The sequence below is a fragment of the Staurois parvus genome, unplaced genomic scaffold, assembly GCF_062004578.1.
Source record: "Staurois parvus isolate SC_StPar_1 unplaced genomic scaffold, SC_StPar_1.0 ptg000184l, whole genome shotgun sequence".
Taxonomy (NCBI): Eukaryota; Metazoa; Chordata; class Amphibia; order Anura; family Ranidae; genus Staurois; species Staurois parvus.
The window spans coordinates 1,450,001-1,463,149 of record NW_028317980.1 but is presented as its reverse complement, the minus strand read 5'-3'; positions in this window follow the sequence as shown (position 1 = coordinate 1,463,149).

The window sequence follows — 13,149 nt, the reverse complement described above, 5'->3', positions numbered from 1 at the left end:
CTTCTCCCTTTCCAGCTTCAGGCCTGCAGGTAGGCCTCATCCCACTGGGCCTCCTCGCAGCATCCTGTCTTCAGCCTCACATCTTAGTCACTATCTTCCACCAGAACTCTCTGGAAGCTGAACAGGCACCTACACTTTTAAGGATGTTCAGCCCCTTGCAAAGCCTTCTGCTGGGGATTGGCTGGGATCCCTCAAGAGTGCAAGCCAGCCACTCCTCAGATCCACCCACTGCCTCTAGGGCTTTCCTCTAAAGCCCTAGAGCAGGGGGAAATTACACATGGACCAGCTTGCAGAGCCTCTCAGCTCCTAACCTCAGTTTGACCTTCTGGCTATTACACCCAGGCTGCTACTCAGCCTTCCTTACTGACAAGCAAGACTCTAGCTCCCCCTAGCTAAACTAGGATGGTGCTACACATGATATACAGATAGCAATGAATATGTGGAATGTCAGTAGTAATATAAAATCAATTTCTGTCAAAGAGATTTCCATCTCTTTGGATATAGAGATTTTTTTTTACTCTCTTCTTCTTGTGTCTCTGAAGCAGGAAGTGAAGAGAAATCACTAAAGTGAACCTAAAGTTGCTAGCAGGTATAGTTTATTTTTACCTACACAAAAAATGGCAACCGTCCCAACCAATAGCCAGCCTTATCAGTAAGGTGCACATGGAAGGTCAATGCACATTGCAAACAAAGGATTTCCCAGCAACACTTACAGCCAGCCTGCAAAAACAACCAACTTGGCTCTGGCATTTGCAAATACATGCGCAATCCACAGTCCCCCGTCAAGTGTACTCTGTATACTGTGGACCTAACTAAAATTTCCAAAGCCTCCATAGTAGGAGCATATGTATCATTGGATAGGTTAAGGGCAGGTATGCCTGGAGGAGCTCATCCTCCAGCTATACCAATATTTGTATAGTTGGCTAATTTGGATGCAGGGACACACTGAATGCCTTTGCTGTCATTTTGGTATAGATCACAGTATACAGAGGACCTTTGACGTGGGACTGTGGCATACGCATGTATTTGCAAATGTGTGCAAACAAAACCCTCTGTTTTAAATACAAACTGTTAGATAGGGCCAAATTGGTTGTTTTTGCAGGCTGGATGGTAAGTGTTGCTGGGAAATCCTTTGTTTGAAATAGTTTATTTATAGAAGAAATGTATCTGCCAAAAAAAACACCTTTCCCCCAGAGCTTTTTATGTTGATTGGAGACTGCCTGTGTATACACTTGGACCATTCCCACAAATATGAAGTAAAGCGTCAAGAACTGGATCACCTGCTAATGACATTATGGTTCGCAGAGCAGAAGGTGGGAGTTCTGGTGTCCACCAGTGGTTGTCTCCCAGCAGCCAGCAGATCTTCCACCTGATGCTGGCTGCTGGGAAGGTATTTAGTCCCTCCTTTACTATTACTTCTTGCTTCATTGTTTTGCCTGTTAGCCAGAAACCGTTTGCATTATACTGAGCCTTATTTCTGCCTGATCCTGCTCCTGCCTTGTACCTGTATCCAGAACCCTGCTGCCCCTTATCTGCTCCCCCTTGTTCTTGATCCCAGTCCTGGTTCCCCATCCTGACTATTCTTTGTACCTTCAGTTTTACCCTGTTGATATGTGCTCCTCTTCTGTTGTATATTTTGTTTTAAAGTTGCTTTGCTAGTTAGTGTAAGGGATTTCCAGTGAAACAAATCGTGAATAGAAATGCGCATGCACATAGAAACGGCCGGAGAAGAGTGGTCGGTTGTGCGCATGCGCGCAGAAATGCGCAATCGCACACACACACGTGCACATGCACTGCGAAGATTGGCGCCAGACGGGCTATTTAAAGAGTGCCTCTGCCCATGATAGGTGCTGACTGGTCTTCAGCTCCCCCGTGTCCTGCTTGTTCCTGTGTGATTCCTTTGTTGCTGACCCGGCTTGTTCCTGACCTGACCTGACTCTGATTGCTCTCCTGATTGATACTGGTTCCTGACTTCGGCTCTGCTCCTGACCTTGGCTTTGCTTCTGATTCTGTACCGCGCTGCCCGACTGTTGATGACCCTGGCTATTCCTATGACACTGCTCCTGTCTCTTACCCTTGCTACCTGCCTTGCTCTGGTGCACGCCTGGCAATATACAAAAGCCGCTCTGCTTGTTACTACTGTGCCTGAATCAGAGGATCATTGGTCTTCCAAGGTCATCATCTGCAAGAGCTGCAAACAACAACGCTCTTGTCCCCCTGGTCCCTAGACTCCCTCTGTTCCAACTCCAGTGGGGTTAGGGGTAGTGAGGCCGACTTCGTCATTTCAGTCTCCCATCAGGTACATGACACTTAGGTATCTGTCACTTGTTTAAGGTTCACAAATAGCTTCACAATTGCTGCATATTCTGTTTTCTGGTGTTTGGATACGTTCTGTTTCACTATTAATAAACCTAATCATACAGTCTGGTTTCAGTTTCCTAAGTGCAGCTACATAAAGCTGGTCAACTCCTGGTGCTGGATGCCTTCATTCGGTATCCCTGACATAAGGAACCTGGATAATAAAACTCCAGAGCTCAAAAGATACATCACCAAAGGCCACCCAATGATTGTAGGAAGAAGTTGCTACTCTGGAAGAAGTAAAACCTCATTAGTTTCACCAGTCCTCTCCAACTGCATCAGAGAAAGGTCCTGGCAGATCACCTTTTAAGACTTTGTTCATGGGGTCATTAATCCCAGTTTTGGAGGTACATATCAGATATGCAGGGTTTTTAATGTGTACCATGATTTATAACACAGTCCTGTTTACATATTTTGTACAATTAAATTACAATATATATTGTGAGAGATGGCTTCTGATTTGTGAATATTTGAATTATTGTTTATTGATAGGGTACATTGAGTCCACAACTCAGGTTGTGTTTTGGATGTATTGATTTGATTGTATATTGGTGGACCCTGAATCTGAGTTTTCAGCTCTTGTGTCACCTCATAGTTCATTGAGTTTAACTTGCTTATTATGGCAAGAGCTGCTGCATAATTGCCACTTTATTTTTAGTACAACTTTAAATATGTAAATGCAAATCCTAACTATGTGTCGTTTAGTTTGCTTAAAGTGGTACTAAAGGCAAAGTTTTTTTGTCATTAAAAAAAACAACAAACATGATATACTTACCTGCTCTGTGCAATTGTTCTACACAGAGCAGTACCGATCCTCCTCTTCTTAGATCCCCTGCTGGTGCTCCTGGCTGCTCCCCTTGCTGAACCCATGAGTGCTCAAGCCAGGTGTCCAAAGACACTTTGGCTCGGCCCCATCCTCCTCCTCACTGACTGTGATTGACAGCAGAGGGAGCCAATGTGTCCTGCTGCTGTCTGTGACCCGATGGGGAGGGAGATAGCCAAGAAAACTGCTGCCCTTGTGCACAGTGCTGGATTGAGATGTGATTGACTGTAGTGGGAGCCAATGGATCCTGCTGCTGTCTCAGCCAATGAAGAGAATGGGTTCCCTGGAGCAGGGGCGGACTGACAACTCATAGGGCCCCCGGGCAATAGGGGATCATGGGGCCCTTGTGTCCTTGCCCAAACTCAAAAAAGCCTATGAAAAAGGTACCAGGGGCATCTCATGGTGCCCTCTACTGACCCCGGGCCCTCGGGCATTGCCCGAGTTTCCAAATGGTCAGTCCGCCCCTGCCCTGGAGAGACGCTGCTCTTGTGCATATCGCTGGATCGAGAAAGGAAAGGGGGGGGGTGTTAGCTGCACACAAAAGTTTTTTTGCGTTCATGCATAGAAAGTGAGAAAACCTTCAAACTCTAAAACCACTTTAAACTGTATGAACAATATTGCATAGTTACATTGGGTCCAGCTTGGACCAATGTGAGTATACATATGGATTGTGAAAAAGTAATTAAAAGGGGAGCGCAAAGAACAAATAAGGGAAGCAGCTGGAATAACGTGGCAAACCGTCCGCCTCCACTAAACAAATAATTATAAATAAGTGCAGCGCTTTAGAAGATAAATAAAATTAAATGAAAAAACAGTGTTACCACACAGAATGAAAATCAAACATGCGAAATGACAAATGTACAAGGGATGCACAGTAATTAGTCCCAAAGTAGGGAAAAACAATAGTCCTAAAATTGTGACGTGATCAATAGAAGAAAAAAATAAATATAAGTGACTGCCGTGACTTCCGCGTTAATCTGCCACCATTATGCACTCACCAGAGAAAAGTACCAAACCAGCATCGAATGGACTGACACTTAGGGGTTTATTTACTAAAGCTGGAGAGTCCAAAATCAGACTCCCTTCTGCATAGAAACCAATCAGCTTCCAGGTTTCATTACCAAAGCTTCATTGAACAAGCTGAGGTTAGAAGCTGATTGGTTTCTATGCAGAAGGGAGTCTGATTTTGGACTCTCCAGCTTTAGTAAATAAACCCCTTAGGGGCAACTCTGCTCAATTCCCATCTCCAGTCAGCGGTCTATCCAGGGGTGCGATCTCTCCAGAAACAAGCAGCAAACCAGAAAGGAACAGACTGACACTTAAGGGCAAATTAGCTCCATATCCATCTCCAGCCAATGGTCTATCCAGGGGTAGGATTCCTCCTAGAGTGCAAGCTCACAAACCGAGCCCGGAGACAGCACAATATAGTGTAGTATGTTTATTTAAAAGCAAGCAACCACGTGGAGATATCTCACAAAACAATAGGTAAAATCACTTACAAAGATGACCGCCGCTTCCACATTTATTGGACTTGTGGATCCATTGTCCCTTTTTGGGAAGAGGTTTTGTCTTTTTTACAACTGTTACTACATACCTCTTTCCCCTTTGAGCCCCTATACTTTTTATTGAGCCTGCCATTCCCAGGTCTTCCCAAAGTGGCTAGGAAACTTGCCACACATATTTTGACTGCGGCCAGAAGAAGCATTCCTATGTGTTGGTCATCCACTATACCTCCTTCGATGTCAACTCTGTTTAAAATTATTGCTGATGTGCGACGGATGGAATACCTGACTGCTATACATTCTGGCTCGATAGCAGTGTTCGAGGCAGTGTGGCACCCATGGGATAATTTTTCCCCTTCCCACTTTTCCCCAACTGTACTGTTCTGATGGCCTTCCCATTGTAGCTATGTGATATTACGGTATCACAGAACGGTAACCATTCAGGAGGTGTCCAGGGGGTACATAATCCTTTAAATGTGAAGATCTATTTTTCCATATAGGTCACAATCTCCAGATATCGTTTTTGCACAGTGAAGGAACAGTGCTCTTTTGGTGGAGCAGTGATCGTTTTTTACCATCTAGTGGATTTCTTCTGCCCAGCTTTGTACCATCGTGAGGATCTTCTCTGACCAAGGGAATGCATCTACCCTTTCCATGTTGATGACTACTCTATGAACTCCATCACTTCTACATTGCACTTAAAATGTGCACTTCTGGTTAGTGTGCATTGTTACCCTAGGTCACCGTTGTTGGGACTTTTTTTGATCACTTTTATCTATTGTGACACATTTATATATTCTTCTAGCGCTGCACTTTTATTTTATTTTCATGTGAGGATTATTTTGGTTATCCTGTGTGCCTTAGCTGCTTGTACATTTAAAGCGCTCACTTATTATTTTCTGTTTTATGTGATATTATTATGTTTGTAACTATGCAGATTTCACCATCGATGTGCTTCATCTTTCTACTTTGTTCTCTTTTAACGTGTTCTTTGTATAAATATATGTGAAAATCAATAAAAATTGTTAATACAAAAAAAAAAAAAAGATGGCCGCCAGACCACGCATTTCGTGCACACGCACGTTCTCAAAGGGATCTGAGTGCATAATAATGGTGGAGTATTAACACTTATATTTATTTTTTTCTTCGATTGATCACATCACAATTTTGGAACTTTTGTTTTTCCCTACTTTGGGACTAATTACTATGCATCACTTGTACTTATGTTATTTCGCATGTTTGATATTCATTCGGTGACACTTGTTTTCATTTCATTTTATGTATCTTCTAAAGCGCTGCACCTATTTATAATTAAATACAGATATACTATCCTTGATGGACCCTTGTGGAAACAGGAAATTACCGTAGTAGTCACCGCTACTACAGTGATCGCTGGCGCTGCTGTCTTCAGGGCAGCCTGCTGAGCAGCTGCCCTGCTGCTGTCAGGGAGCGAGGAGCCAGACACACAAGGAGGTGCAATTAAAGGTAGGTTTATTATACAAAAACAAGACAGAGTCTATGCAAGTCCAACAGCAACAGCGGATGACTTGGTAGAACAGTAGCCAGGTAGGATGGTCGCCAGAGCCAGGGTCAGAAGCCAGGAAGGATGATCGCCAGAGGCGAGGTCAGAAGCCAGGAAGGATGGTCGCCAGAGCTGGGGTCAGAAGCCAGGAAGGATGGTCGCCAGAGCTGGGGTCAGAAGCCAGGAAGGATGGTCGCCAGAGCTGGGGTCAGAAGCCAGGAAGGATGGTCGCTAGAGCCGGGGTCAGAAGCCAGGAAGGATGGTCGCCAGAGGCGAGGTCAGAAGCCAGGAAGGATGGTCGCCAGAGCTGGGGTCAGAAGCCAGGAAGGATGGTCGCCAGAGCTGGGGTCAGAAGCCAGGAAGGATGGTCGCCAGAGCTGGGGTCAGAAGCCAGGAAGGATGGTCGCCAGAGCTGGGGTCAGAAGCCAGGAAGGATGGTCGCTAGAGCCGGGGTCAGAAGCCAGGAAGGATGGTCGCCAGAGCCGGGGTCAGAAGCCAGGAAGGATGGTCGCCAGAGCCGGGGTCAGAAGCCAGGAAGGATGGTCGCCAGAGCCGGGGTCAGAAGCCAGGAAGGATGGTCGCCAGAGCCTGGGTCAGAAGCCAGGAAGGATGGTCGCCAGAGCTGGGGTCAGAAGCCAGGAAGAAGTCTTGCCAAAGCCGAGTCGGTATCCAGGAGAGCAATGAGAAACTAAACAGGAGCTTGCTGCTGTGCAACAGACAGGACATGAATGCAATGGACAGCTACAAACAGCAGACTTATATGTGATAAGCCGCCACCTCCTGGGGGAGGAGCCGCAGAGGGCTGAAAGCATAAAGGATCCCACAATGCTTTGCAGACACCTAAGATGGATGCAAGCACATGAAGCAGCACAAGCCCTGAGGAAAGGTGGGACCTTGACAGCTGCATAGTAACCATAGGTTGTGCTTGCTCAGCACAGGTGCCATTCAAAGAATGCCTTGCCTTTTTAGTAATGAATGCAAAACATTTATTCACTGCTCTCTCAAGGTGATTGTAGCTGTATTGAGTACTGCTTGGACCTTGAAGAAGGGGACACTCCCCGAAAGCTTGTCCTCAAAATTGTATGTAAGTGCAAATAAAAAAAGTATCATGGACAGTACTCAATTGTTTCTGTTCACTGCTCTCTCAAAATGGTGTACCATATGCCGAGATGGGCACCGACGCAGTATCCAGTGCCCAAAGTGATTTTACAGGCCAGCATCTTCATCCAATGCAGCCCGCCAAGGCTCAGTCAATGCATCAACTAATCTGTAAAGCTGCCATAGGAGAGACAAAGTGGCTATGGTGCACTGAGGAACCTAACAGAACAAGATGTCCATCACCGAAGGACAACCGCAGAAAATTGATGCTGGCTGGGATGGGGTATAGGTAACAGGGGCGGACTGACAACTCATGGGGCCCCCGGGCAATAGGGGATCATGGGGCCCCTGTGTCCTTGCCCAAACTCAAAAAAGCCTATGGAAAAGGTACAAGGGGCATCTCATGGGGCCCCCTACTGACCCCGGGCCCTCGGGCTGTGCCCGAGTTTCCAAATGGTCAGTCCGCCCCTGATAGGGAGATGTATTTTTTGCCAGTGTCCAATTACCTGAAAGTAGACGGATAGTTAAGATTACGATCCTCTGCTCTGTGCTGAACAATTAGGAGATAAACAAATTATGTACAGAATTAATATTCCATTTAAAGTAATTGCATCACTAATTGTGATCCTGGGTAAAACCTTTCAGCAGATACAAATGTTTTGAAAATAAACCTCCGGTGATCTAGAGATAAAGTTGAAGTTTTAGAACGATTTTCAGAAGTTAATGCGTGCCGCACTTAGCCCGTTCTCTTCCTCTGAATACATAAAAATGCCCACGTTGAAGGTGAGAGGTATATTTCATGCTTCCCCTGATGGATGTGTGGGTTTTAATTTTGACATTCTCAAATACATTGCTCCAAGCTTAACCACCTATTTTTTATTGAAGGAAATATTATAAATGGTAAATCTGCTGGTTCTCCACTTCTTCCTTTTATCTCTTAATTTCTGAAACCTGAAGCGTTTAGAAAAAAAAAAAAAAATAAAATGGTGAACTTTTCTTGAAGAGAGCAGACAAATCCCAATGGAATCTTTTTGTACTTATGCTATCTAGTTCAATGTTCTTCTATTCAATAAATGGTTGTATGGAAATTTAGTGAATAATTTTCCACTAAAACACTTTCACATACTGGCCTGCGGTGAATGCGTATTCAGACACATTTTTTGTTAAAGTGACATTTCGCTATAGGTGGAGCCTGGTGGGCTGAATCATCCTTGGCTTCTTCTATAGTTTGGCAGCTCGAACAGCGAGACCACTTTTTTATTGCTAAGCTGGTCCTATGAATATTTTGGAAATAAACCCCCAGTGGTCTGTAAGATAAAGTTGAGGTTTTAGGCCGATTTCCAGCTGCAAATGCATGCCGCGCTTAGCTTTTTCTCCTTTTCCAAATACATAAAAATGTCCGCATTGAAGGTGAGAGGGATATTTCATGGCTTCCCCTGATGGATGTGTGGGTTTTAATTCTGACATTCTCAAATACTTGCTCCAAGCTTACCCACCTATTTTTTATTGAAGGAAATATTATAAATGGTAAATCTGCTGGTTCTCCACTTATTCATTTTATCTCTTTTTTTCCTTAAATGCTTCAGTTTGATGAAATTATAAGAAAATGTTGAACTTTTCTTGAAAAGGAGAATAGAGCGGACAACCCCCCAATTGAATCCTCTTGTATTTATGCTATCTAGTTTAGTGCTTTGCTGTTCAATATATCATGCAATGGAAATTCACTGAATTATTTTCTGCACAAAAAAATGCTCACATACTGGCATATGGTGAATGCATATTCAAACACGTTTACCTAACAGTACCCATTGTATTTTCATTTTCAGTTTTTGTTTTATCTTGGTTCAATAGGGTGGGTTGTTTGGAGTGCAGCCAATCGGACCTCCTTTGTTCTCATCTATGCAGCACATGAGCTGTGCTAGCAACTACAGGAGGAGTTGTGCTTGGAGATTGGGAGTCTCTCTACCTTGAGCAGCAGTTAACTACTCAAGGTATAATTCACCCATAAGTTATATTTAGCCAAGGGTGGAGCCTGGTGGACTTAGTCAGCCCTAGTTTCTTATATACATTTGCAAGAAAAAGTATGTGAACCCCTTGGGATTACGTGGAGTTTTGCATGAATTGGGCATAAAATGTGCTCTGAACGTCATCTAAGTCACAACAATAGAAGAACACAGTCTGATGAACATAATACTACACAAACATTAGATGTTGCCATGGTTTAATTGCACATAACATGTAAACATTCACAGTGCAGGGAGGAAAAAGTATGTGAGGCCCTAGCTTAATGACTTCTCCCAGAGCTAATTGGAGCCAGGAGTGAGCCAACCTTGACTCCAATCAGTGTGATGATATTGGATGTGTTGCTGACAGCTGTCCTGCCCTTAAAAAACACACACCTGTTTTGAGTTTACTGGTTTCAAGAAGCACTGTCTGATGTGAGCCATGCCTCGCAGAAAAGAGCTCTCAGAAGACCTACGATCAAGAATTGTTGACTTACATGAAGCTGCAAAGGGTTACAAAAGTATCTCCAAAAGCTTTGATGTTCATGTGTCCACGGTAAGACAGACTGTCTACAAATGGAGAAAGTTTAGCACTGTTGCTACTCTCCCTAGGCACGGTCGTCCTGTAAAAATGACTGCAAGAGCACAGCGCAGAATGCTGCATGAGGTAAAGAAGAATCCCAGAGTGTCAGCTAAAGACCTACGGAAATCTCTGGCACATGCTAACATTTTTGTTGACACATCTACAATAAGGAAAACATTAAACAAGAATGGAGTACATGGGAGGACACCACGGAGGAAGCCATTGCTGTCCAAAAAGAATATTGCAGCACGTTTGAAGTTTGCAAAAGAGCACCTGGATGTGCCACAGCACTACTGGCAAAATATACCGTGGACAGATGAAACCAAGATTGAGTTGTTTGGGAAGAACACACAACACTATGTGTGGAGAAAAAAAGGCACAGCACACCAACATCAAAACCTCATCCCCACTGTACAAAATGGCGGAGGGAGCATCATGGTTTGGGGCTGCTTTGCTGCCTCAGGGCCTGGCCGGATTGTTGTCATTGATGGGAAAATGAATTCCAGAGTTTATCAAGACATTTTGCAGGAAAACGTATGACCATCTGTCCTCCAACTGAAGCTCCGTAGAGGATGGGTGATGCAACAGGACAATGACCCAAAGCATACAAGTAATTCAACAAAACAATGGCTGCAACAGCACAGAATATGCCTTCTGGAGTGGCCCAGTCAGAGTCCTGACCTCAACCCGATTGAAATGCTGTGGCATGACCGTAAGAGAGCGATTCACACCAGGCATCCCAAGAATATTGCTACACTGAAACAGTTTTGTGAAGAGGAGTGGTCCAAAATTACTCCAGATCGTTGTGCAGGTCTGATCTGCAACTACAGGAAACGTTTGGTTGAGGTTATTGCTGCCAAAGAAGGGTCAACCAGTTATTAAGTCCAAAGGTTCACATACTTTTTCCTCCCTGCACTGTGAATGTGTATATGTTATGTGCAATTAAACCATGGCAACATCTAATGTTTGTGTAGTATTATGTTCAGCAGACTGTGTTCTTCTATTGTTGTGACTTAGATGACGTTCAGAGCACATTTTATGCCCAATTCATGCAAAACTCCACGTAATCCCAAGGAGTTCACATACTTTTTCTTGCAACTGTATAGTTACATAGTAAGTCTGGCTGAAAAAAGACAAAAGTTCATCCAGTTCATCCATTTAAAAAAAAAGTTATAATGCTATACCCACAGTTGATCCAGAGGAAGGCAAAAAACACAGCAAAGCATGATTAAATTTGCTCCTGCAGGGGAAACAATTCCTTCCTGATCCCCCGAGAGGCAATCGGATATTCCCTGAATCAACTTTACCTATAAATGTTAGTAATCAGTTATATTCTGTGTATCCAAGAAAAAATCCAGGACTTTTATAAAGCAATCCACTGAGCTGGCCAGAACCAACTCTTGAGGGAGTCTATTCCACATTCTCACAGCTCTTACTGTGAGGAAACCTTTCCATATTTGGAGATTACATTTCTTCTCCTCCAGACGTAAAGAGTGCCCCCTTGTCCTCTGTGATGACCTCAGGGTGAATAACTCTACTCCGAGTTCACTATATGAACCACTGATGTATTTATACATGGTGATCATATCCCCCCTTTAATCTCCTCTTCTCAAGAGAGACTAAATTCAGTTCCTCTAATCTTTCCTCATAGCTGATCTCCTCCATGCCTCTTATCAGTTTGGTTGCCCTTCTCTGTACTTTCTCCAGTTCCCCAATATTCTTTTTGTGAATTGGTGGCCAAAACTGAACTGCATATTCCAGATGAGGTCTTACTAATGATTTGTACCGGGGGAAATGATATCTCTCTCTCTGGAGTCTATACCTCTACTAATACAAGAGAGGATTTTACTCGCTTTAGAACCCGCAGCTTGGTATTCCATGCCATTATTAAGCTTGTGATCTACCAGTACTTTCAGATCCTTCTCCACCATTGATTCCCCCAGTTGTACTCTCCTCCCCCCCAGTATGTATGATGCATATTCTTAGTCCTCAAATGCATAACCTTACATTTATCAACATTAAACCTCATTTGCCACATAGTTTCCCAATTAAACAGTGCATTGAGGTCGGCTTGTAAATTGGAGACATCCTGTAAGGACATTATTCTATGGCACAGCTTGGTGTCATCTGCAAAGACTGAAATGGGTCCCAACACTGAACCTTGGGGTACACCACTGACACCCCTAGACCATTCAGAGTACGAATCATTAACCACTACTCTCTGAATACCATCTTTTAGCCAGTTTTCTATCCATTTACATATGGATTTTTCCAAGCCTGTAGACTTTACCTTACACATTAGCCGTGTGTGGGGGGAACTGTGTCAACACGCTTTTGCAAAATCCAAGTATACCACGTCCACCGCCACCCCTCTGTCCAAGTATACCACGTCCACCGCCACCCCTCTGTCATAGTATACCATGTCCACCGCCACCCCTCTGTCCAAACATACCACGTCCACCGCCACCCCTCTGTCCAAGTATACCACGTCCACCGCCACCCCTCTGTCCAAGGTTTTGCTCACCTCCTCATAAAAAGAAATCAGATTTGTTTGACAACTTCTGTCTTTCATGAATCCTTGCTGTCTGGCTTCTCAGATTTGCACCTCCTTTAATTGCTCTCACCCCTCATATCACCACTGGAACTTACATGGTGTAATACCCTAAATACTTTTTTTATTAAAAGCCGACTCATATTAAAATAAAACTCGGAAGCACATTAAAAAATAGGCCCATCAATATTCCATAAATGTTTGAAATCAGAGCTGCCAGAGCCCGATAGGCTAATGGATGCGGCAGATCACCTGGTCTCCTGGTTGAGTCAATTCCAGTCTGCTTCTCTTCCAGGCTGGTGTCTGATGTCACTTCCGGTGCCATATAGCCCTGCGCTGATGCATTTCATTCTTGCAACTTCATCAAAGGGTAAGGACACTGCATACTAACACATTATAACAGAGCCCTCCAGAGCTGAGCTGTCACCACTCTTGGCACTTCCATCTTCACCTGGTCTTCCTTTTAGGATCACGCTCTCCAGCCATTTGAATGGCCAGGTAGAAATGACGTCACTCCAGCGCATAGAATCAAGAGTTACTATTGTGGCACAACACTGTCTGAATTCATGGCACTCTCTGACTTAAGTGTAGGCTGCAGCCAATTTGAATATCTACTAAACAGTGCAAGATAAATAGATATTCACAGTACCTGCAGGCAGGAGTGTATTTAGAATTTGTGCTGCCCTAGGCAACACAAAAAATCTGATGC